The sequence below is a fragment of the Scatophagus argus genome, chromosome 14, assembly GCF_020382885.2.
Source record: "Scatophagus argus isolate fScaArg1 chromosome 14, fScaArg1.pri, whole genome shotgun sequence".
NCBI lineage: Eukaryota > Metazoa > Chordata > Actinopteri > Scatophagidae > Scatophagus > Scatophagus argus.
In genome coordinates, this window is record NC_058506.1 from 17,491,515 (window position 1) to 17,515,057 (window position 23,543).

Genomic DNA, 23,543 nt, shown 5'->3' on the forward strand with positions numbered 1-23,543 from the left:
TGGTAGCTTATTTATTATGAGACTTGTATTAAATATCAGATTGCAAACAGTGTCGGCCGTTTTCCCCTCACCACTTGCTGCTTCTCGTAAATTCATCTTTCACATGCAGATTGTGTTAGATTACACCGTCTTTAAAAACGGGGCTGTCCTTTGAAATATATTTAATATTTTGATACGCAATCCTCTGTATCTTATCTTACAGTCAATTTGGCCTTTTAAATATTGCACTTTTTTTTAATGCAGACAGAAATTTAAAGAGGAGGGTTTAACTGTGTTGTGACTCCCTGGGAGGCAGAAATCAGAGTTCTGGTGTTTCAGAAAGGATGTGCATGTGTTTCGTACAATGAAACAGGCCTAAATGCCATTTATTATAGGAAGCTAAGGTCACACTATTGACTTTTTGTCTTTGTGTATTGTTACTAACTCACTGAATTGACTCAGAGGAAGAACATGTTTTGGTCATTCTAAATGCTAATCAAAATGTGTAACAGTCATAATGATCACATCCCAGGGTTCTGTGTAGAGAACCTCAGGGTTATTAGAAATTTTGGGAAAGTACGGTATGAAAAATAGCTTGCTGGGGAATTTAACAACTGAACTACTTGTAATGCACCCAGTGGTAAACATAATATGAAAAGAAAAAACAATCAACACCATATTTGCTTTCAGTACATCTGTGTAACATCGCTCCAACAATTTTCAGTTACCAATTATTGAATTTGGTCAAAGAAAAGCCACTGATGATAGAGTAACAATAAATCTGATGCAAAGATGAAAACTTATTTGTTTTGATGAAAGTACGCATCCGTCATCTGCATCGAGCTGCAGATTTCATACTGTAATTCTTGTGGAGTAGGCGCCTCTGATTAGGCAGGGGAGTGGGTGGGACACAGACAGACAGACAGACAGACACACAGTCAGTCAGACAGACTCCATCAGTGACGTTTTTATGGTCCCCTTGCTGAATCCCTCACCAGACAGAAGCAGATTTACAGCAGGCACAGGCACAGTCAGTCTATTGTCAGGACCCCAGAGGACTGGTTTGCTCCCCTGCTGAGCCGCAGACTGAGGCGATCCCGACTCTCCTTCTCTTTCGCATACATTCTGTAGCCCTTCGTCTCTCTCTCTCTCTTACTTCTTCTCTGTTTGTCTTTAAAAATGCGCCTGCGGGTCTTAATGCTGCCAATTAAAGACAGCTATAACTCTGACACTGTCACAAACAAGCAGCGCAGCGTGAATGCCATCCAGGCTCCAGTCGATCCCCCCGCAGAGTCACATTAATCCCAGGCCAGTTGAGGGAATACTGGTTTCAATTAAGCATCCATTAGCTAAACGTCAAGTTGGTGGTATGCTGTTTTGATTAGAGGAAGCAAGGAAGAAGGCTGTTGATTTTATTTTTCTTCTTTTTTTATAAATTTCACCACAGGGCGAGAAAGTTTGCCTCTGCAGACTCCCCGCTGCCACTGAGTTCATTTAGAAGAATTTGATTCCAAGATGAGAAATCTTCATGCGAAGGAACCTCTATTAATCATTGACTATGAGCATGAGCAATTTAGAGTGATAAATAGTGACTGATATAATAATATTGCACGTAAAGGAGGATAGATTCACTTGGTATTCAGTGAAAACAGTTGTTTAAAAATGTTATTTTTAATGCTTTTTATTTTTTGTTCTGGCAGGTCATGGACAGATACACAACTTGAGAAATATACATAAAAAAGTGATGCTAAAGAATCTTACTATAATGACAAATAAGAGACATAAGTGTACATGCTTTCACACAAGTTAGATTCTTATCATCTTTTCCCCCAGTCTAAAAATCAGTAACTCCCATAACTCCTCCATTTCGCCATTTGTTATCCAGAATCTAAGAAACACAGAAATTATTTAATAGCAGTTATATCCATTCACAGTACTTCACTTTCAAAGAAACATTTTTTTTCAGCAGAGTTTTCACAATTATTCATGATAATAAATAAACGGTAATGTGCATTAGGTCTACATTATTTAACTTCAACTTGGGGGTTGTTTTGTCTGTTGCATTTATCTCCTCAGTGACCAAGATAGACTGTTGCATAAAATATAATCTGGATATTACAGTCATCGCTATTCTTTTTGCTTGTGGCAAGAGAAACATTATTACCAAATGCAGTGGAGCTTAAGAATGTATTTAAGTGTTATCTGAAGCTCAGTGGGGGAAAGCGAGACTTCCATTTTATATTTGCAATACAGAAAATGTACTGAGGGCAAAATATTTACTCTGGTTTGACAATAAGGGTCTTCTCTGAAGTGCAGCAGCTCTGTCTGTGTGTGTGTGTGTGTGTGTGTGTGTGTGTGTGTGTGTCTGTGTTCGCTGTGTACAGTTAGGCGAGGTTAAGCCTGTTGTGGTTTACCATGGAAAATAAAGGCCTCGAGTCTCACTGTCACCTGAGCAGAAGCAGACACACACACACACACACACACACACACACACACACACACACACACACACACACTGCTCCTCCCTCACCCTGTGCTGCTCTTGTGCTGGTGGAAAATTTTTTAAAAGCTTCACTTGCTCAACTGCGTCTCCTTTTTTTTTTTTTTCCTTTTTATTGTTTTAAATGAAGAAGTTACTGTTTGCACAAGCATCTGACCTGCAGTGGAAAATAAGTTGTTGCAGAAAAACACTAATAGAGACAAAAGAGAAGAAAATGATGTGCTTTACACACGTTAAGAGAGATTTAAGTTCCGGCCTGAACCTGCATTTAAAGAAAGACCTTTTTGAGGTAGAACATCAAATTGAAGGTGGTTCATTCTTTGCATCAAGTACTGTAATTATTCATATGTAAGTCTTTCACTGGTGCATTGAGAGTAGGAAGGAGCAGCATGTTTGTGTGTGATAAGTCATAGGAAACAAGATTTCAAAAAAACTGCAACTCCATTTGAGCATTTTGTTGTAAATGATTGCAATTTCAGCTTTAAGAAATAATGTTGCCTTTGATGCATCAGTTCCTCAGTTCCTCAGCAAACAAAGGTGGAGGAAGCTCAACATGTCCCAAATTAGCAAATTCATCACCTGCCGTCACGGAAAGATGTCACGTTGAAGGTTTTTATTTCCCAGGTGTTCAGATGTTTGCATGAAAGAACAGATGAGCAACAGAGCAAAGCAGAAGTCTTGGAAATTCAAAAACCTCACTGCACAACATGAAATTATTATAGCATCTTGGCTGTGGATGCCTCGTTGTGAGCCAGTCATGGAAAAATCACAGAGGTTGATCGGCGAAGTAATGGGTTTGAAAAGCATGTTCGCACTTTACAGTGGTGTCTTATGGCAGTAGCTGGAGGGAGGAAAGGAGGGAAGGAGTCCAGGATGGGAGCAGTGATCTCTGCTTTGGCCTCCATCAAGCTGCTTGGTTTTTTTGGTTTCCAACCATGTTTCTTTTGGACTGAGATAAAACATTTGTGGGAGTGTGTGTGTGTGTGTGTGTGTGTGTGAGAGAGAGAGAGAGAGAGAGAGAGAGATAGGAAGGAGCTTTTAGACTGAGAAACAGATAAATACAGATAGGAGAGACATTTTGAGACTAAAGAAGAGGTGCAGAAGTCTGAAAATTCAAGGAAAGACGTCGGAGGGTGAACAGTTCACTTGCTTACTGATACTCACGTATTGCTGATGATGTTTATGAAACACCTCCTGTCAAACTCCATTTGGTAGTTGTGCTCGAGCTTCCCATCATACCACATGATCTTTTTCACATTGACATCGATGAGAAGCTGGGAAAGTAATCAGAAAATTCATGAAATCTGGGCAAACTTCACCTCCTGACGAAGATCACGTGATGACTACGAAATGGGCCTTGAGGTCAGATTGTTTTGTGAGCTGTTGTTTGTAAGGTCAGGAAAGAAAACAAGCTGAAATGTGTGCAGAAGCGTCACAGCCGCGTCACAACAAAATGCTCAAAACTGGTGTGAGAAAATGCAGTTTCTCACAGTATCTCACTAAATGAGCAAACCGAGGAGGTCCTCTTGGTCATCTGGGATTTGTGCGACTTTTTTGATCAGTGGAAAAAAAAACCAAAACATTTGAACCAACCATCAATGAACAAATTTTACATAACAGAATGTAATCAAACAGTCACTGCAAACGGCAGAGATGTTATGTCACCTGAAAGCTTTCTCTGCTTTCTTTTTACATCAGTCAACCAAAATGGAACTTGCCTCTTTGCTTTTGAGTGTTGTCCATTTCATATCTTGTGCAGAGAATATCAGCTCTGGCTTGGGGCGGTTGAAGCCCGGGGGAGAAAGGGGTGGAGCTGGGGGGTGGAGCTGGGCATAAGGACTGCTGATGGTGGTTAGCTCCCTGGTTGGGTGGACCAGTGCTGAGGGAGTAGAGGCCCGGGAACAATTATGGCTTAGTAGGAGTAACAGAGCTGAGCCAGCCAGGCAGCTGCTGGTTGTTCTCTGAATATGCAGTGTGTGTGTGTGTGACTAAGTGTGTGTTCAGGGGGCTTCCAGAAAGAGCTGTGCTCTCACACGCAGCCACAAGTTTACATTACAAATCACGACTAAACAATTCAGCCAACCACAAACATCAGATGACAGGTTGGACGGATAAGACTGTGATAGAGGGATGGATAGATGGATGAAAAAAATGCTGAACATTTCTGAGTGGTGACTGTAGATTTTTTTCTTAAGTTGTTTCACTGGAGGAACTTGTCCTTGCATCACAGGCAGTCACTGACTTCCATTTTATTTATTATTTCATTGTGTTAATCAATTAATTGATTTGTCTAGAAAATGTGAGAAAACAAGGACAACTGTCAGACCAACAGTCCAGAACCCCCAAAGATACAGTTATCAAACAAGTCGTCATATGTTTTAAAAGCTGGAATCACTGAAACATTGACATTCATTCAGCTGGGCATTCTTTTTTATCAAAGTTATTTTATCATTGCAAGTGAAGATTGTTTTGAAAAGTCTGCACTTGAATGTATGAATGTATGGAAGAATACAGTCAAATAACTAACACACAAGTACACGGTGCCTAAAAGAGTTAAATGTGATGTCGAGTGTATGTAAAACTGCTAAAACACTGGCATGGTCCTTTATCAGGAGACAGAAGAGTGTAGAATAGATGGAGAAAGTGAGACAGTACCAAAAAACAGAGTAATATGTAACATTAAACCCTTCCACACAGAGAAAGGGTAACATTGCTGGCTTAAATTATCCGTGTATGGATCTTTTCTCAAAGATCTTTTCTCTCACACGTCATTAAGTCGTGCTACGTTGCAGCATTGCAAAGTTTTGTGCTCTGCTTTTGTTCCCACCACAGCTGTGGAGGAAGCTTGACAGAAATCTTACGGAAAATTGCGGGAGCGTCTGACACAGAAAATCGTCTACAGCCTCAGTTCCCACATGACGCCCACAGGGAAAATTGTCTGAGGATTTACACTTGAAGGTGCTCAGAGTCTACAAGAAGAAGAAGAAGAAGAAGAAGAAGTAGAAGAAACCGAGTGAAGGAGCGAGCACATGACAAAAGCTGATTTAAAGGCAGATGTCTAAGCAGAGCCAGCCACTTTATTTTGGGGTGATAATTACACACTGTGGGCAAGTCACCATGTTATTAGTATACATGATCGATAGCAGAATATCAAACCCTTCTGTTAGCCAACCGGGCAGCTTGGCCGGCGCTCTCAAACCACAGGCCTGCCCTGCTCTCAAGGGGACCCTCATCCACACAAACACATGCAGAGACGCATACACATGAATTTTCTTATGAAATCATGAATGCACACATTCCTAAATAGACTAAAGGAAATAAATGGAGAGGCATATAAACACATGACCATGCACATAGAGTTCAAACACATAAATACATGCGCGCACACACAGTATGGCAGGGAGAACACTGAGCCCCAGAGATGGCCAGTGCTGACAGGCGGTCTCTCTGATGCTGCTGCACAGCAAGGCCCCCTGGGCCTGAGCATGCAGCTCTGCGGTGGAGCGGAGCAGCACTGGCTGTCCAAGGGTTTTGGACAAACTCCACATGTGGTCAGCTGGATGGTAGCGCCCTCGCTTGACTCTCCCAACGTACACAGATGACTTCAGTGGAGCTGTGCCATGTCGAAATCCTCAACACGGTTTATTGCACCAAACTGAGAGAAAAGTCTTTTTCTCTTTCTCCCTACTCCCTCTCTTTTTTTCTGTTTAAAGCATTAGATTCAAACTGAAAAACAGTCCAGGTTCATAGAGGGTTGCTGATTGACTCTGAGGTGTCATTTCTTTATCCCTGCACCTTTGAAAGCTATCTTCTCACCTATAAGCCTCAGTGCCTGCATTAGCATGGGACTATTCATAGTGACTGTAATCTGAGGAAGCTTTGCAGCTGCATCACAAATCTATCAATCACACCTGCTATCTTCTGTTAAATTGATGTGTGAAAACAATAGTTAAATAGCGTCATTAATAGCATTATTAACTGGAATACTGAGAAATGACCAGATTTTACAACCTGTTGCAAAGTTACATGATTATAATGTCTCCAGAATGTAATCAAAACCACCAAGCACATTTTCATAAACCAAAGGATGTTTAGTCTCTATGGAACTTCATAATGCAGTATTTTAGCCTAAGATGACTAAATGATGCCAGGAACATAACTAAAGAGAACAAGAAGAAGAGGCCACTCTAAAGTCTGTCTTTCACACTGGACAAAACACCCACTTCAGTATGAAAGAGAGAATCAAGTGAAAAATACATTTAAAAAAAAGAGCAACCACGGTCACATTGTCTCTGGCTTTCATGGTGCTCTCTACTGTTGCCTGTTTTCCGGTGAGTTTGCGACATTGAATGTGACGCACCAGAGTTGACAAAAAAGAAACGCAAACTCATCCGCTGGCAGTGGGAAAAGCTTTCACATAATTTAAGAGTTTACCCGCATTTAAAAAAAAAAATACAAATCACACATGTACAAGCTAATTGTGTTGTAAAAATTGCATTAAAGTCAAATCAAAAATCATAATAAATAAATTGAATCCAGAAGGCTCTGACCACCCCAGGACAGCACAGGCTGTCCAGTAGGACAAGCCGGAGTCTGCACAGTTAAACCTGGTAGGGAGTGCATCTCTTCTCTTCAACACCTCTTTGAGTTCCTGGAGATAAAAGCAGCTGGCGCAACATCAAATCAATAGCCCATCAATGGGAACATGTCCTGAAGATTAAAGAGAAACTCGCTCAGAGACAGAGAGGGAAGGTAGGGTGCTAATACAGCAAGAGACCTGGCCAATGGAAAGAGATTTAATTGATGTGTAGAAGGGAGATGGATGAAAAGGTGAAGGCTGACAATGTTGTAATGGGATGGTGTGTGTGTGTGTGTGTGTACATGTACGTGTACGTGGAAGATCCTTTTCTTTGTATTCATCCATTAGCAAGAGTCTGTTTTTCTAAATATTTAGCAGTTTGAACATCTTAATTACTAATCCTCCTTTTTAAACATGTATCCTGCACTGTATTCACCTGTGCATCTGTACTTCAGTGTTAGCATCCTCCCGTCTGTGTTCTTAAACCTCAGTCTATTCAAACTCTCCTTTGTAGTTTTGGGTTTTCGCTCCTTTCACGTCTTTCTTACCCATCAGCCTGCCTGCTTTTGTTTACCTGCTTTTCAGCTTTCTGGTTTTGATCCATCACAAGATTTGATAATTAATAATAAGTAGCTTAAGTTGCTCAGACTCAGACTCAGACTGTGTGCATGTGCTGAATATGGTGAAGGAGACTCACTTTTTTATTGTCTTTTTTCACAACAGACCTTTAACTATTAAGAAACATGGCTGAGTTCCATTTAGATGGCCCAGTTCCTGTACCCTGATGATGGCACACACATGATCAGCATTACTGCTTACACTTGTGCTTTTCCTACCTTGACAAAATGTTTGCAGTAAAAATAACACATTGTAGTACACGGTAGTAGAAACAAAGCACTATGTATTCTACCAGTCTAGAATCAAGTTTCCATTGACTTTTTTGATTAAGATCTCTAATAACAGAATTAATTTTTGTTCCAACATAAACAAAGCTCATTTGTAAAGTGGAATATTTCAATGGCTCAAAAACAACTTTCTCTGGTTCCAGCTAGTCCACGTAGAGCTGAGGGAAATCAGGCATACGTTTTATAGAGCAAAATATAAATTGGTTGACTGAGAAAACGAGCTTCAGATTAATCGTTAATGAGATCGCGTCCCGCTCTTTTTCAGTTGGTAGATATTTTGTCTTGATCTTTGACCATACTGTCCATCTCCGACATGGATTAGATGCTGTCGGTTCCTCTCGACTCCTACCAGAACCCAACAGAACTTTCTGTCCCTGAAGTGAAACCCAATGAAACCCTGTGTGCATCCCCTCAGAGCAACTCGTCACAGCCACCGGCATACTCTGCACACCCCTCTCCATAAAAAGCTCATCGAAATGAGAGCAGCATGTGGGGGAGTGCAGGGTGGGGGTAGTAAGGGAATGTACAGGGCATTCAAAAATATTCTTTCATAGCGAGGAGACCACAGGACGGGGCCTGTGCTGAGCTGGTCTGTGTGGTTGTGGGCCGGGGTTTGTACGCTCTCTATCTGAAGCCACATCAGAGCTCTGGGCCCTGTGTAATGTGATCTGGATGGGCAAAGGAGGGTTCCCCCTTGGATTCAGAGGAACCGCCGCTGAGGTGCACAGCAGGGACGGGCGCTCGATGATGTAAGCCGTGCTCAGTAACAAACAATTTTGGCTGCGGGCACAGCCACCTCTTAACGGAGGTTTTCTGCCACCGTGATGTGTGGCACTGTCTTGCTTGCTTCTTTTTTGCCTCTGTTGTTAATTTTGTCCTTTTATTCTTTCCTAACCTCTTCTTCTGTCTTGTTTGTCTTGTGTGTATTTGATTAGCTTACACCCCCCCAGCAAGCACATGATGGATGCACACGATGTCCAAGTTCAACATCAGCCTCAAAACCATTTTTCAAAATATTACGCCACCACAGTAAAAAACATCTTCCAATCACAGCGGGAAACCGAGCACGCTGCAGCTGAATAAAGTCATTTTAACTTTTGGTTTTAATGCACGACGGCGTATCATCTGTTCAATGCCAAAACTCCCTAACTATGATGTGAATGATGGACAAGCTCTCGTGGATTCACTTGTTGTCTGCTGCCTTGTTCTGTCCATCTTTCCTCCAACCACTTTTAATCTTTTTCTGTCCTCTCTCTCTCTCTTCTCTTTTATTCATCCTCTCTTCCATCTCCCTGTGCACTCGCTGTTCCATTTCATGTGTGTCTCTCGGTCTTCTTGTGTTCCCTCTGCTTACTCACAGTCTCGAACAAACAAACAAGCAGCGGGTGGCTCGCGTCTCCTATCTATAATTCAAGCCAGTCAAACTACGGCGAGGATGTTTGCCAAGCACATGAAGTGTATCTTTGTGCATCGCCGAGAAAGAAAAAAGAAGTGTATCATACCATCATGGCTTGGACTCCATACACAGAGAGTACTCCAGCATTGGGCTGAGAGATTAACATTATGTTTATGGCATTTCTCCTTTGTTTTGATAGAAAACACACCAGGGAAGGGCAGGGATGATGAATATTATGTGATCAAATTTGTGAGTCAAAGTCAAATCCACTTTGTTTTGGAGTTGAAATGCACTTAAACCCCAAACATTTTAACAGGCTTTCTCATAAAGAAAAAAAGTGAGATCTGCTTTTTTATAAATTACATGAAATCACAATTAAACCTCCCCAGGAGTCAAAAAGTACACCGGTTATGATCTGTCAGCACTTTAAAATCATTGAGAGGACAACCTGAAGAAATCAATTTGAATGTATTGGGACATGCTTTGTAGAAGAAGAGGATATTCTTTTTTATTAACCTTAGGGCTTCTGTGTTTTGCTCAAGGACACTGATGCAGCTGCGTAACAGTAACTGACTGCAGGCGTTATCCATCATACAGAAAAGCATCGTATCCCTCCTGAGACCAAGCCAAACCACTTGTGGTCACAACCACTTATAACCATAAATGAGAGTCGGGAGGAAAACTAAAGCTGTTTTTCCAGGTGTTTGGATGAAACTCCAGAGTCTAGTTTTCAAGTGCATCTGATGTGAAAACCTCTGGTAAAAGAAGTCTTGTAACATTCAATTTATTTTTTTTAGCCTTTCACACACACACACACACACAGTAGCAATAAAGTGTGTGTCCCTCTTCTGGTCCAACTGTATAATCAGATTCTTTTAGTTGAGCATAACATTCAGGTTCGCTGTACACACAGTTTTGTGATCACAGATGATCCTTGTATTGTGTTTAATTAATACATTTAACCCCTCTTGCTATCTGGCCCAGTCAGTTAGAGTTAAATTGTTTTTCATCTTTATGGTTTGAGGGTCACATTTGAATGCCTTGAGGATACAAATACACATCTCAGTCTTAAGATTGTTTTCTCACGCAGCGGACCAATAGTTTGGGCTATTAAACATCAGAAAACCTGGGAAAATGCTTGTGAATGCTGGGGAAACATGTTTAATTCTTTTATAGGGCTCATGTCGTCAACTGCTCAAAATCCTAAAATGTGCAGTTTTTCTGTAATGTGACACAGGACACGCAGCCAGTTATTTTAGAAGCTCCAGCGGTCAAATGTTTGACTTAAACAGTTAATTACTGTAACATAATAATTCTTGTCTGTCCACACTGGGTAGAAGGACTAGGAGTGAAGGGGATCACACCATAATTAATAATTACAACATGCCTGCTCAGTTTCCTCACTGCTGTACAGTGTGTAGAGAGCAGACCAGCCCAGCAGGTGGTCCAAGGGAGGAGGAAAGGTACAGTAGAAAGAGGGAGAGGGGAGCAGGGGCTGCTGGGAGGTGGGGAGCACTGCACAGGAATCGCTTCAGCCGCTGGGGTAAAAGGAATTAATCAGACAGAATAAATTAGGACATGAAAGGAGAGAGAGGGAGACAGGGCAACATCCACCCCTCCCTCTACACTTCCATCCATCCATCTATCCATCCATCCATCACTCTAATCTTCCCTCTGCCTTTTTTTTCCGCCCACATCCATTCATCTATCCATCCACCCATTTCGTTTTCTCTCCTGCTTTTCTTCTTCAGTCTCTTTGTGGTTCTTCAGTCTAGAGCTGAAACAATCAGTGGATTAGTCTATCAACAGGAAATTGATCAGCAGCAATAATCTGACAGCTGGATATCCACAACATTTGGTTCAGATTAATCCAAATTTTGGTTTCACATGTGAACATTCTGCTGTTTTTTCCAGTCTTCTCTGACAATAAGTTGAATGTCTTTGGGAAAACATTCTTCTTCTTCTTCCATCCCTTTCTTCTTTACATCTCATATTTCCAAGTCCACTAAATTCAAATGTGCTTTATTGGCAGGGAAAGTATTTTTCACCAAAACTAAAGCAAGGCATAGAACTGCTTCAGTTTGTGGCCTTGACAGTTGGGAGATCAAGAGCGTTTGATTCAGAGGAACATTAGTAAATCAGTTTTACATATTGAAAGGCTCAACTGATCACAGAGGCTTTTCTCTGTTCGGCAGAGACCTTGAATCTCTAAAACCTTTCAAGGATTTCATGAAAAAACTATTTTCATCAAGTTTTTCACGAACAAAACAGATTGTTTAACGTTAAACTTTCCTGCCGTGATAGAATCCTCTTAAGGACTGTTGCATAGTACAGAGTAGTTTAGGGTTTTGTGAAGAATTAATGAAAAATAGAGGAAAAGTAGGTGGAGCAGGGGTCAATAGCTGTACGTGCAATTTAAAAGTTCAAACCAGAAAAACAGTGCAGTGATTGTCATGGATTTTGCTCTGCAGCCAGTTTGAAGTCTTGTGAGGGTCAGAGGTTGTCACTTTGGGCACTTCACATTAACACTTCACTTCTGAGACCCTTTAAGTGTTTGGTGTCAGCCCCCCAGCGTGGACAGCGGTCATCAGTGATGATAAATACCCGGTTCTCAGAAGTGTTTCTTGCAACAACCGTAATCTTTGGTGAGGGATGGTTCTTAAAGAGGTCTTGAGTGGGACTGCTTGATCTCTCTGAGAGACCATGAAAGGAATGAGCTGATTGGACCGTGGCCTCGGGGCTCTGGTTTGTTCCTGATGTCATCTGATGACTCGCCTCTTCCAGACATCGAGTTTGTCAGTTTCTGTGTCTTCTGGCTTGGTTTGGTTTTGATTTTTTGATGTCCCTGCTTTTTCCTCCTCCGCTCCTCCTGGATTGTCTTAACTTTAAGTGAAATGACTGGACAATTAGTCAACAGGAAAATCATTGGCATCTGTTTTGATAATTGAAAAGTGACTGTTCTGTGATTTCAGCTTTAAACGTGATGATTTACTGCATTTCTTTGTTCTATATCGTATTCTTGATAGTTTTGGGGTTATTTGATGGAGTTAGATGCAGTTCTAAGGCTAAGTCAAATGTAATTACTATTCCTATACGTAATTTCTTGTACAATATGAATTCTTCCAGGTTAGAATTTGTCTCCCTCCAGCTGTTATAGTCACAGCTGTGTAACATACAACAACATATCAACTTTCAAGTGTCCTTAAACAGTGTGGAAAACTTATAACCTACTTTAGTGTCAAGACTGTCAAGGTTTGTTCTCATTGGCTGAGCCAGTTAACGATTTCAGTTATTTTTGTGCTTCTGAAGACATGATGCAACATGGAATGAAGTGGAAGGACAGTTAGCATCCGTTTGTGTCTATTTTGTTTGGTTTGTTTTCGGCTGTTTTTACGAGCTCTTTAGAAGTGACGTAATTTATAGAATTGAGTGCAAATTTGTAGAAGAAAACATCTCACTTTTCAAAGCGGTTTGTCTTTAATATTTATGGGTCCCTACATATATGTATATATGTGTGCAAATTCTTTTTCAAATTCCTGTTTGGGTTTGGGCTGGGAAGGCCATTCAGCACACTCTGCCCCTCAGGTATTTCTTTTGCATGGCCTTCTATGCTCCCATAACACACAAACGCCCGGAGATGAGATTATTTTGATACAAACATCAAAGCAGCAGATCAGACAGAAAGCACCGTGCACGTGAAGTGAAGCGGTGGCCCACAGGGCAGAAAGCATGTAAGCTGATTGAGTTGTCTGCTTCCCCTAAACTTGACTCAACAACAGTTGGCATACGTGTCGAGTCAGCCATGTACGACCTCCTCGACAACGCCTTGGTCGCGCAGCATGCGTGAGAGCCACAAGCAGCGGTAAAAATACACACATGCATGGTGAAGCAGATCCAATAACAAAACTGTGCTCGCACAAATATGATCTAGAATATAAAGAAGAAAACATGCATTGACTGAGACACCTTTTAGTTCAACTTAAAAGAAGTCTAAAGGGCGACGTCTTATACTGTGCGATATTTATTTATAGATGTAGATTTAAATTTCGTGGTTGCGCTATATAAAGATTAGGAGCATTATTCCAGTATGTGAGCACCCATTTCTGGCAAGCTCTTTTGGGTTTTGTTTTGACGTGTCTTGATACTTCAATATAAAATGATATATTTAAAAAAAATCACAGAGAAACAGCGAAAGGTAAAATTCATCAATCGAGCAATGTCTTTTTTGATAAAATGAAAGGAACTATGAAGTGAGTAACAAAATATTTGCCTGTTAACCTACTCAACCTGCTGGGTTATTGATCATGGGTTTATTTCAGCTCTAAATTGTTTTGCTCGTTGCAGCAGCATTGCAGGACAGTTTCATTATCCAACTGTAGAAATTTGCTATCCATGCTAACACGTTTTTGTGTTCATAATTTTGTCTTTTTTTTTGGAACTGGCACACAGCTGTCAACTTGTCTCTCCTAAATGTCTCTTAGATTTTGCAGAGTAAAAACTTTCACCATGACCTGTGTGATTCTTGTATTGTGGTATCCGGCAGCCTTATTTGTGTAATAAATAGATGGTGGCTCACAGGAAACACGTCAGTGCAGGGTTTTTTTCTTTTTTTTTTGTAAGTGTGGCGGCATTTCCCATTTTGGCACGTGGTCTTTTATTTAGGCTGAGCTGGTGAGTGAAAGCTGTCCTCGGCACAGGAAAGGTTTCACAATGAGTTTGCGACAGACTTGCTCAGTCATCTCAGCAGGGGCCAAGACCACATAACCTGCGAATGGGCTCACTGTTGCGTTTTTGGACCTTTAAGAAGTACCAGAAAAAACACAAAGCTCTGAGGCCTGGTGTCACCATCCCTACATACGATGCAGCAGATGGAGGTGGAGATTCGCCAGAAGGTTACTCATGATTGGTTAAAGTTATCATCCCAAACCTCAGCCACCAGATAAATCAGGTCAGATAAACACATCCGTGGATGCTTGCCATTTCACACTCGGAACAATCTCAGTTGTCTGAGAATAAATGCAAACACAGGCGCCTTTTCTGCCACAGCAAGCCCTTGGCGTCTCTTCGACAATGCTGTTATCAAACCACTTTGCTTCTGCTAACCGGCTCCCAGACGGACAAATATGGCTGTGGCCTGAAGTACTCACAGTATCTATTGTTTCAGTAAACCAAACCCTGGAGGAAGTGTGTCTCAAAGAGGATTTATGTACTTTGCGGCCGCCTCGTTTCCTCCCGTCTCCCTGTGTCAATATTTTTCTTGCGGGTGATTGCCCAAATGTCACAAACAAGTTGTTAATTGTGGAATTTTCTGATAGAAATAAACAAGTACACCATTAATTAGCTCGCTTTAGTACCAATCATTAGAGGTCATTTCTGCAGGGTGCAACCGTCACCGCAGTCTGGAGGAGAAAGTTGCCTGCTCGTCTGTCTCCGTCCACTCATTAAGAGAGTGATAACTCATCTCGAAATGCCATCACACGGACCAGATTTGATTTTGCACAGTCACATCCATGTCCTGTGGAGCTGGCTGCAGCAGAGCCGGGTGTCATGTCTCATAAAGAGCCCAGAGTTTTTCTCACCACACCGAGCTGGAGCTGTGATGTCAGATTAAGTGTGAAAAGTGAATCTTCCTGCGTTCCTTCCTGTCTCTTTTCTCTCTTTCTTTCAAATATAGTCAGTACAACCCTGCTTGCTGCTATCGTGATTTCTACCTCTTCTCTTACTGATGCAAGCAGTAGATGAGTAGTGTTGGTAAATGGAACAATTGAAATTATCATATGCATATGTAATATATGTGCATAAAAAACAATCTGTGCAGGAGAGGCTTTTACAAAGATCTCTAAAAAGAGAATACATTAATCAGGAATCAGAAAGGATGGAAAAGCAGTTACAAATGGAAAACAGATAAATATAATACGTCTTTTAACTGGAGGTCTGTGATACAAATACTTCTTTGATTATTGCTCCACTACTATGAGCAGTAGGAGTAGTAACTGTTTCTGTGGTAGTAGTAGTAGTAGTAGTAGCTGTAGATCTAAAACTTTTAGATTTAGCTTCAAAGTCTTCTTCACACAGCCAGGAACAAAACGTTGATGATGAAGTATTGAATCCGTTATTACTTTATTTATAAGTGAATAAATAAAAAATTCTGGCATCAGCGTATAAAACATCTACCTAGTGGAGAGATCCCTGAAACCCCTGAATTCCTCACAAAAACACTCAGTGTCCTCACGAGTAAAAACTAGGAGTGATGGTGAAATTAAAGAAAGTGTCTTCTCCTGTCATCTTTCCTATCTTGATCCAAACAAATATGGTTTTCCTTATAAAAACTAACGACAAATCTTTTCTTTTGCTCTTCACTCTTTCCTGACCCAAATCTGGGTTAAAGTTTCTGCCCTGGCTGGAAAAAAAAATGATGCTGTGTAAAAGCTGGAATCATTATTGTTTGTGAACACTGTTTCGGTGTTATGTGCATAGAAATACGTGTGTACATACACACACACATACACACACACAAACACACACACACACACACATACAGCGTTTAAGCCTGTTAGTTACAAACAGTGGTTACTGAATCATCATGGCCGTGGCCCAGATGTTCCAGTGGTGTGTGGCAGCAGTGGACGGTGGTGTGTGTGTGTGTGTGTTTGTGAGTGTATTTGGATGCACACCATTGGGCGTGTCCTTGCATACATGCATCCATGCATGCATATGAGTGAGTGAGTGAGTGTGTGTGTGTGTGTGTGTGTGTGTGTGTGTGTAATTGGGGAGTGGGCGGGCTTGTTGGGGAGAGGGGGTGTTTGGCCCTTTTTTAAACATAGCTGTGTTGTTATGGTTGCCTTGGCTTTGATGTTGCCCAAACCTCCAACTAAGAGGCTCTCATTTTGGGCTCCTGACTCTGGAGAAGGCAATGACTTCCAGATTGGGAGGCCTACTTACTATCCAAGACTGGCTGCTGGGGTGGGACGGGCTGTGGGGGGTCATGACGGCCAGAGTAGGACAGTGGTGGATGTGCTGAACATTAGTGTAAATGTGAGTCTGCAGGGCTCAGGACACCACAAGCAAGCATTTCTTAAAACATTTGGTTAAAGTTGGGAGAAGATTTGGTCAAAAATCATAAACGTGAATGCATGTTGCCTCGTGCTTCATGTCTGTATTGACTTTTTATATATTCTCTCAAAACCACAATCTTTTCCTAAACTTAACAAAATGCTTTAGATTGCCTGAACACAACCATAGAAACTGTTCCATATGAGCATTTTATTTTGGCGGTGAACAGTTTGCAGATGCATTCTATACAAACATTTCCTTAGTGTGTCAGTATAAGGAAGCACAATCCCGGCAGCATTACATTTCTTGCAAAATGGATTTGCTACAGCACATTAGTTGTATCTGAATGTAACATTTAGAGGTCAAGGTTTTTAGACTATTATGTTTTTAAAAATTATTGTGTCTGACACACACCTCAGACACAGAAAATTGCAGAAGTAATTAGCCTAGTCAATCTGTTCCTTTTCAATTAATTCAAGAGGAAGTAATGTCATTTATTTATAAAACATGGCGCTTAATAAATGACTAATTTGACTATGGCGAAGTAAATAAAAACATACTGCCTTTTTTGCTGCCTCAAACAGCACTGAAGAGGTTTTCTGGCAGATTATCTCAATTATCATCCTCAGAAAGCCTTTTCTTTTTAGAATCATATTAATCATATCAGTGTTTTTGTCTTAGTCATATAGGACGGTTTCAGTATTGGTCTGCCCGATGTCGTGCACATCAGGTGTTTCCCACATCTCTGCCTTTTCATGTCACATAAACCTTCCTCTTGGGAGTCGATAAAATCCGACCTGGTTCAATCTAATACCAATCTAATCTTAAGCCTGATCTGGGCCAGGAGTTTCTATGGGATCAAATCCTCTGCGAGACTCTCAGCTCTTCTATGAGAGCAGTTGCCACCTCACTTTCCCCTCTTGCACTCTTTTTTTCTCTTTTGCATCTCTTGGTTTCTCTTTTCTCTTTTGCACTTTCTCTCTGCACGCAGGTGTGGGGAATTTTACCGCGCTTTTTAGACTCAGAGCCCCCCTCCCCTTCCCGTTTACCCACAAACCCCATGTGCACGTACTCATATTCAACATTTCAAGCAGCTGACCCTGTCCTCTGAACTGGAAGGTGAAACATTATTGTAGTTAGATCCTTGCATTTGTGCCTGTTAAAGGACACTGAATACAAAAAAAAAAAAAATCCCACATTCAACTGCCTTGACATTTTGACATGAACACAAAGTATCAAATTGACAAAGTAAAAACCACATTATGTGTAATAACCATGGATTAAATGGGTTTTCTCCATTGAAAAGCACCTGAAATCCATGTTGTGCCTCAGTGGAGTGATGGCACCAGCTGTCAGGTGTGGACACACCTACGACTTTCAAACTCTCCTCTTATTTGGTACATGCTTAGCATTACTGTGAGCGTTTCACGTCTCACCTGTGTGCTCCGATCGCTCTGTGTGGTCAGCGGGGTTGGTGTCATCGGTTCAAACAAACCGTACAGGTGCTTTTTAGAAAACATCTCAAGAGAATCAAAACTGTTGAAGTGAAAAAAGGTTTCATTTCAGAAGTTCTTTTGTCTGAGTCTGTGCTGTATTTCACTTTCATTTTAGATTATCCAAGAAGAAAAGAAATGTTAGAAGGTCAAAATGTTTTATGATGACAAATTTTTAAAACAAGATTTTAAAAAAGTGCTCTAAAAAGTAGAAATGGCACTGAGAGAATAATATATATAATATAATTTAAATAACTGCAAAACAAAGATTTTTTCACATTAATATTTTTAAGAAATAGTCTTATATTGGCTCATAAATTTAGATTTTTATCCACGTTACATCATAAGCAAGGCAGCTATCGCCCCATAAGAAGCCACCAGCTTATTTCTCAGCACAGCACGTTTGTTGAAGGAGTTAATTTACGGATCGCAGTACTGAAACACAATTTTTTAAATGGTCGTTATCGTTCGTCTTTGTCAGACGGTTTATTGAGTGCAATCTCAATTCATCTGATGACAAAACATGACGCTGACGCACTCACCTCTCTTTGTGAGGAAGCTCTTTCTTGCAAAGCTGTTTGATTGCAGTCACTTGAAAGGATTGCAGAGAGCAAGGTGAATCCACCATTGATTTGCAGCGACGGGGGATCTTTTTTTTTTTTTTTTAATTTATTTATCTATTTATTTTATTTCCGTCACACCGGGGCAAGGATGGCTGTGAAAGAAAAGAGTGAATGAGTGTTTTGAATGTGGCATTTCCGTGAAATTTGAGATTAAAGACATTAGACTCAAAAGCACTCGGGGGGGGGCTTTACAAAAGAGAGGACGCTTTAATTTCCGCTTCAAATATAAAAAGAGACGGATCTACTTAGTGTGTCATCTCAAAACTAAAGAATACATTAGAGGTGTTTTATCAGCGTAAGGTCCTCTAAATGAAGATGCGTGTGTGTGTGTGTGTCCTCATAATCATGCGACTGCGTTTCTTTGCTTGCTTGTGTATGTGAAATGCATACATACGTGTGTGCGTGTGTGTGTGTGTGTCAGGGTCAAGGTGGAGGGCCGTCATTACAAACAAGTGATGTCTGAGATCCCATTAACTCTTGTATTCAGCAGCAGATTTCTGTTCAAATAGAGTGAAGATAAAAGGCAGCAACAATATGCTGATAAATCAAAGGCCTTTCAAGTGAAATTAGACTACAGAGAGACTGAGGGCTACATTTACGATTTCCTGACGCACATAAAGAGGTGTTGATATCTAATTGGAATTTTTAAAGTAATCGCGTCTTTGAAGTAATTACATCTTTGATGTAATCAACAAACAGGAGATTTATGATTCAGTGCTGCGGCAGTTGCTGTTTGGCAGCTCGGTTCTCCATGTGGATGCTTACATGTTTAATGTATGTACCGTGATGCACAGTATACATTATACAGTACACCCCCTGCCCCCTCTTAAATGTAGCTGGGGTATAAATGTGTCAGACAACTACTGGTAAGCTATAAGTTACATTTATATTCAGTGTTTCTCATTCAGATGAACTGGATCATTGTGTGTGTTTACGCCTGACCGAAGTGTTGGATGCTTTTCCTTCCTCGTCAGACATTTGCAAAGTTGATTTTAAATTGTTGAGTTTTTTACCTCCATGTTTGCTCACCTGCAGTCCTCCCTGTTGGAGCTTTGCTGCATTTCGCTGCGTGTTACCACCAGGTATTGTGGATTGACAGACCAGCATGAAACCAGCATCAGGGACGTGTGTCACTCATGCATCCCAGTGCACACAGATGATACAAACACAGGGGCCACGTTCGTAAACACTTTGCTCCACAGCACTCCTAGTGGTCAAAAACTCCACAGGTTACCTTGAAGCCAAGTTTGACACTATGAATTGTGGTATTTGCTGCTGAGAATGTGTGACGGCGGCTGCCTCACACAGCCAAAAACATCACCACTGCACCAATAATTTATATGTTGTGTTGCTTTAAATGTGTGTGAGAAACATTACTCCAGTCCAAATTGGAGTTGTTTATTAAGGGCACACAGAAGTGGACTGCTGTGTCATGATATACATCTGTCCTATTTCCCTAAGTGCACGTCGATGCTTCAGTAAGTTGGCACATCCTTGCTGCTGTGCTTCTACTACTTGTTGTGTCTCTGCGGGCGCCAAATGATGCAGTGCTAAACAATATGTCTGGTGTGTGTGTGTGTGTGTGTGTGCGTGTGAGATGGATAGAGTTTCAGGTAGACACACCTGGACCGTCACTGCACATAGAGGGCGTGTCTGTCATGTCGTTCATTTCAGAAGCCTAAAAATTTTCCATGAAGCAGATCCTCCCTTTCAACGTCTGAAAATGTGTTGTCACTCGTTCAGGCTGTCCTAACGACACTTTTGAAAGTTTTCTAATTGTTCGTTTTTGTTTTTTTTAATAAATGAAGGTTCAGTTGGTCACAGTTAAAAATGTATTGGTTGTATTGATTTGTAGTCTGAATTTATTCCCTGATGATTATGTCCGCCTGCATGGTTTGCTAACTCTACCCCTGTAAATTAAAGGCTGAACTTTTTCCTCCATTACGTGTGTGTGTGTGTGTGTGTGTGTGTGTGTACCTGAACGTGTGTGTAACTTTTCTTCACTAAGCTACATGTTTCCGTCTCAAAGGTACTCTAAGTGTTATTCGATCTTCGAGTGTGTGTGTCCCACACATGCATGTACACACTTGTCTGTCTCAACTAAGGTAATTATGTGTAAGTTGTGTGAGTGTGTGTGTGTGTGTGTGTGTGTGTGTGTGTGTGTGTGTGTGTGTGTGGGGTGGGGTGAGGAGGGGGGGATTTTTTTTTAAAATACAGAGGGGTTGATAATTATGGGTTAAATGAGTGCTCTCAGTCAGCCTCCCTGAGTGTGTGTAAAAAAAGGAAGGCGCAGCTAAAGCCACTTCAAGGCCGACTAATTACCCTGAGGAAGAGAGGAAACATAAATGGACGATTTTGTGGCTATAATGTTACAGCAAAATGGCTACATCAACCTCAGCACGTGAAACGGAGCCACAGCTACGTTTGAAGGCTCTTAGCAGCCCTGCACAGATGTGTGTGTGTGTGTGTGTGTATCCACATGTGCAGAATCAGTCGAAAAGCAGAATATGTGAGTGTGAGTGTGTATGTGTGCATGTATCTGTACATGCCTCATAGGTGATTCGTGTGCAATAATTCACACTTGCGTTCTGTATGGGTGTCATACTCACATCTGCTGTGCTGAGAATCTGAGAGTCTCGTTGAATACTAAATGTTTTTTGGTTTTTTTGTGGGTTCGTTGGTTTTCCAGTCAGCTTGAGGCTTTTCATGTAACGTGAAAACATTTATGTGTGTGTGTATGTGTTGACTCGAATTATTTGTGTTCAAAGGCTCAGTCACATTTTAATGTCATGTAACAGATGCATTCAGGTGGCACTCAGAGCTCATGCTAACCACCCGGTTTTGGGATTTTCCCTGCAAAATGTCATTGGCAGTGCTGAAAATGTAAAACTTGCATCATTTCCTTTTCCCAGGACGGAGCTGTGTGACTCCATATGTTTGCAGAAATAAATGAAAAACCTTTAATTTGTGTCATATCAAGTGGCAGTACAGAGCAGCAAATGATGTGTCTGAAATTAGAGTCATTAAGAACAAAGTGATGAGAGAAACAAAAGGCGGCCATGTTTTCACAGTTGATCATTCACACGGTGGTGTACTGGTGTGGTATGGGACCATCAGCTTTGTCTTAACTGGCAGAAAGTGAGAGCTCGTAAATTTGGTCAAAGTAACATGGAAGACATTTTAAAAGGATGCTAAATGAGGTTAAATCAAACAGTGTTTTCAAACATAGAGCAGCCTTTCATAGCTGCACAGGCCCGTCAGTTTTAAAATCCCGGATGTGTTATACATCATCATTTCTCTGTGCCGTTTCTGTCCGCTATCAGTGAAAATTTGGGATTGTCAATTTAGGATAAATGTCTCAGATTAACTAACAGTTATGTTGCATTGGTGTCAGGCCATTTTCTTACTTCTGACTACCCCTCAGTGTCCAAATCTGCCAATTACATCTGACCTATTGCCAAGTAACACAGAAAAGCCTCAAGCAGGATGTGTCAAGATGACGAAAAACTAATTTAAAAACATATTTCTGTTTCTACCACGCTCAGTACTTTTGTTTTTTCTCCTTTCGCGATCCGAATTCCTCTTTCTTATTTCACACAACCATCTCAGGAGAAGTAAATAAGAGGATCTTTCTCGTTGCCAGCTTCCATTCCACATGACTTGACAGCATTAGCCACAAGACATGAGTTTTGTAATGGTGGAAAAAGAACAGGTGACGTTAACACCAGATACGACTCCTGCACCTGTTTTCACGGGTAAAGTAGTGGTCTCACCTTAAACACTACTTGGCACAGTGTCTAACAAAGTGTTACCGTGGCAACGTGTCTTTGTTGCTCATCCACTCTGTCACAGTCTTTGCATATTCTTTAACCCACAAGGCTCCTCCTCCTCCTCCTCCTCCCCGTCTCTGGGTGCTTCTTCAGGTTATTATGAATGCAGGACCACCTTATCTAAACCTCACCACCACCAACCACCTCCACCCTGCTCCCGCACTACCTCCCACCCTCAAACCTCCCACCCCCTCGGCTCTCTGGTGCAGAGGCAGTGCGTTTTGTTTTCGTGTGTTTCAACATTAAAAGCGGTTTAGCAGTTTGATCTTAGCAGCTGTGTAGCATACACATGAGGGTGTGTGTGTGTGTGAGTGTGTGTTCGGCCAGTTGTGGAGATTTTGAAGATTTTGATGGATAGGAAAGAAGCTGTTGAAAGTGTGTGTGTGTGTGTGTATGTGTCTTAATGTGGAGTGTAGCGTGTGGAAGCTGACTTTAAGTGATAAGGTATTCACTTTGTAACTCAGCAGGAGACTCAGCAAGTAGCACCAGATCTGCTCCTCTGTAGTGCTGATGTTACACACTTCACACATACGCACACACACACAGACACTTGTGCAAAAGGCCCTGCACACACACATGCACGCCCCTAAACACACATGCACACACAGGCTTGCCCATCTCAGTTTACAAAATAAAATAACTTAAAAACTTTTCTCAGTAATATTCAGTACATGAAAATCAGCATCTCTGCCAAGCTTTTAAAGACTTAACACACACACACGTACACACACACGTACACACACACGTACACAAATGTATCCATCCATACACGTCCACCCCTTCACAAACACACATTCACTCACTCGCACAAAAAAGAGGCATATTTATACTCGCCTCCCACAGAAACAATTATACTGCCCAGTCCACACACACACACACACACACACACACACACACACACACACACACACCGCCTGCTTCAAACATATGTAACTCTGTCCCAGGCTGCCCGGTTAGCTGCCTCCAACATAGCAAACCGCTGTGACGTATCGTATGTCGGCCAGCATGCTGTGAGCATTAGCAATAACTGGATTTCACGTAAGTTATTGAAAGCCATTTGTAAACAGAAACATGAAAGCAAACAAGCTTGCACACAGACTCACTTGATCATCAAAGGCTTATCGATCAAATGGGCCTCCTTCTCCTCCTCCTCCTCCTCCTCCTCCTCCTCCTCCCTGCTCCGCT

General features: G+C 41.4%; 1 protein-coding gene across 10 annotated transcripts in view; it reads left to right on the forward strand.

Annotated features, from left to right (window-relative positions):
• The window catches only part of tcf7 (transcription factor 7), a 66,880-nt gene that overhangs the window by 17,413 nt on the left and 25,924 nt on the right, over positions 1 to 23,543 (forward strand). The gene's annotated exons all lie outside the window — the stretch shown is intronic.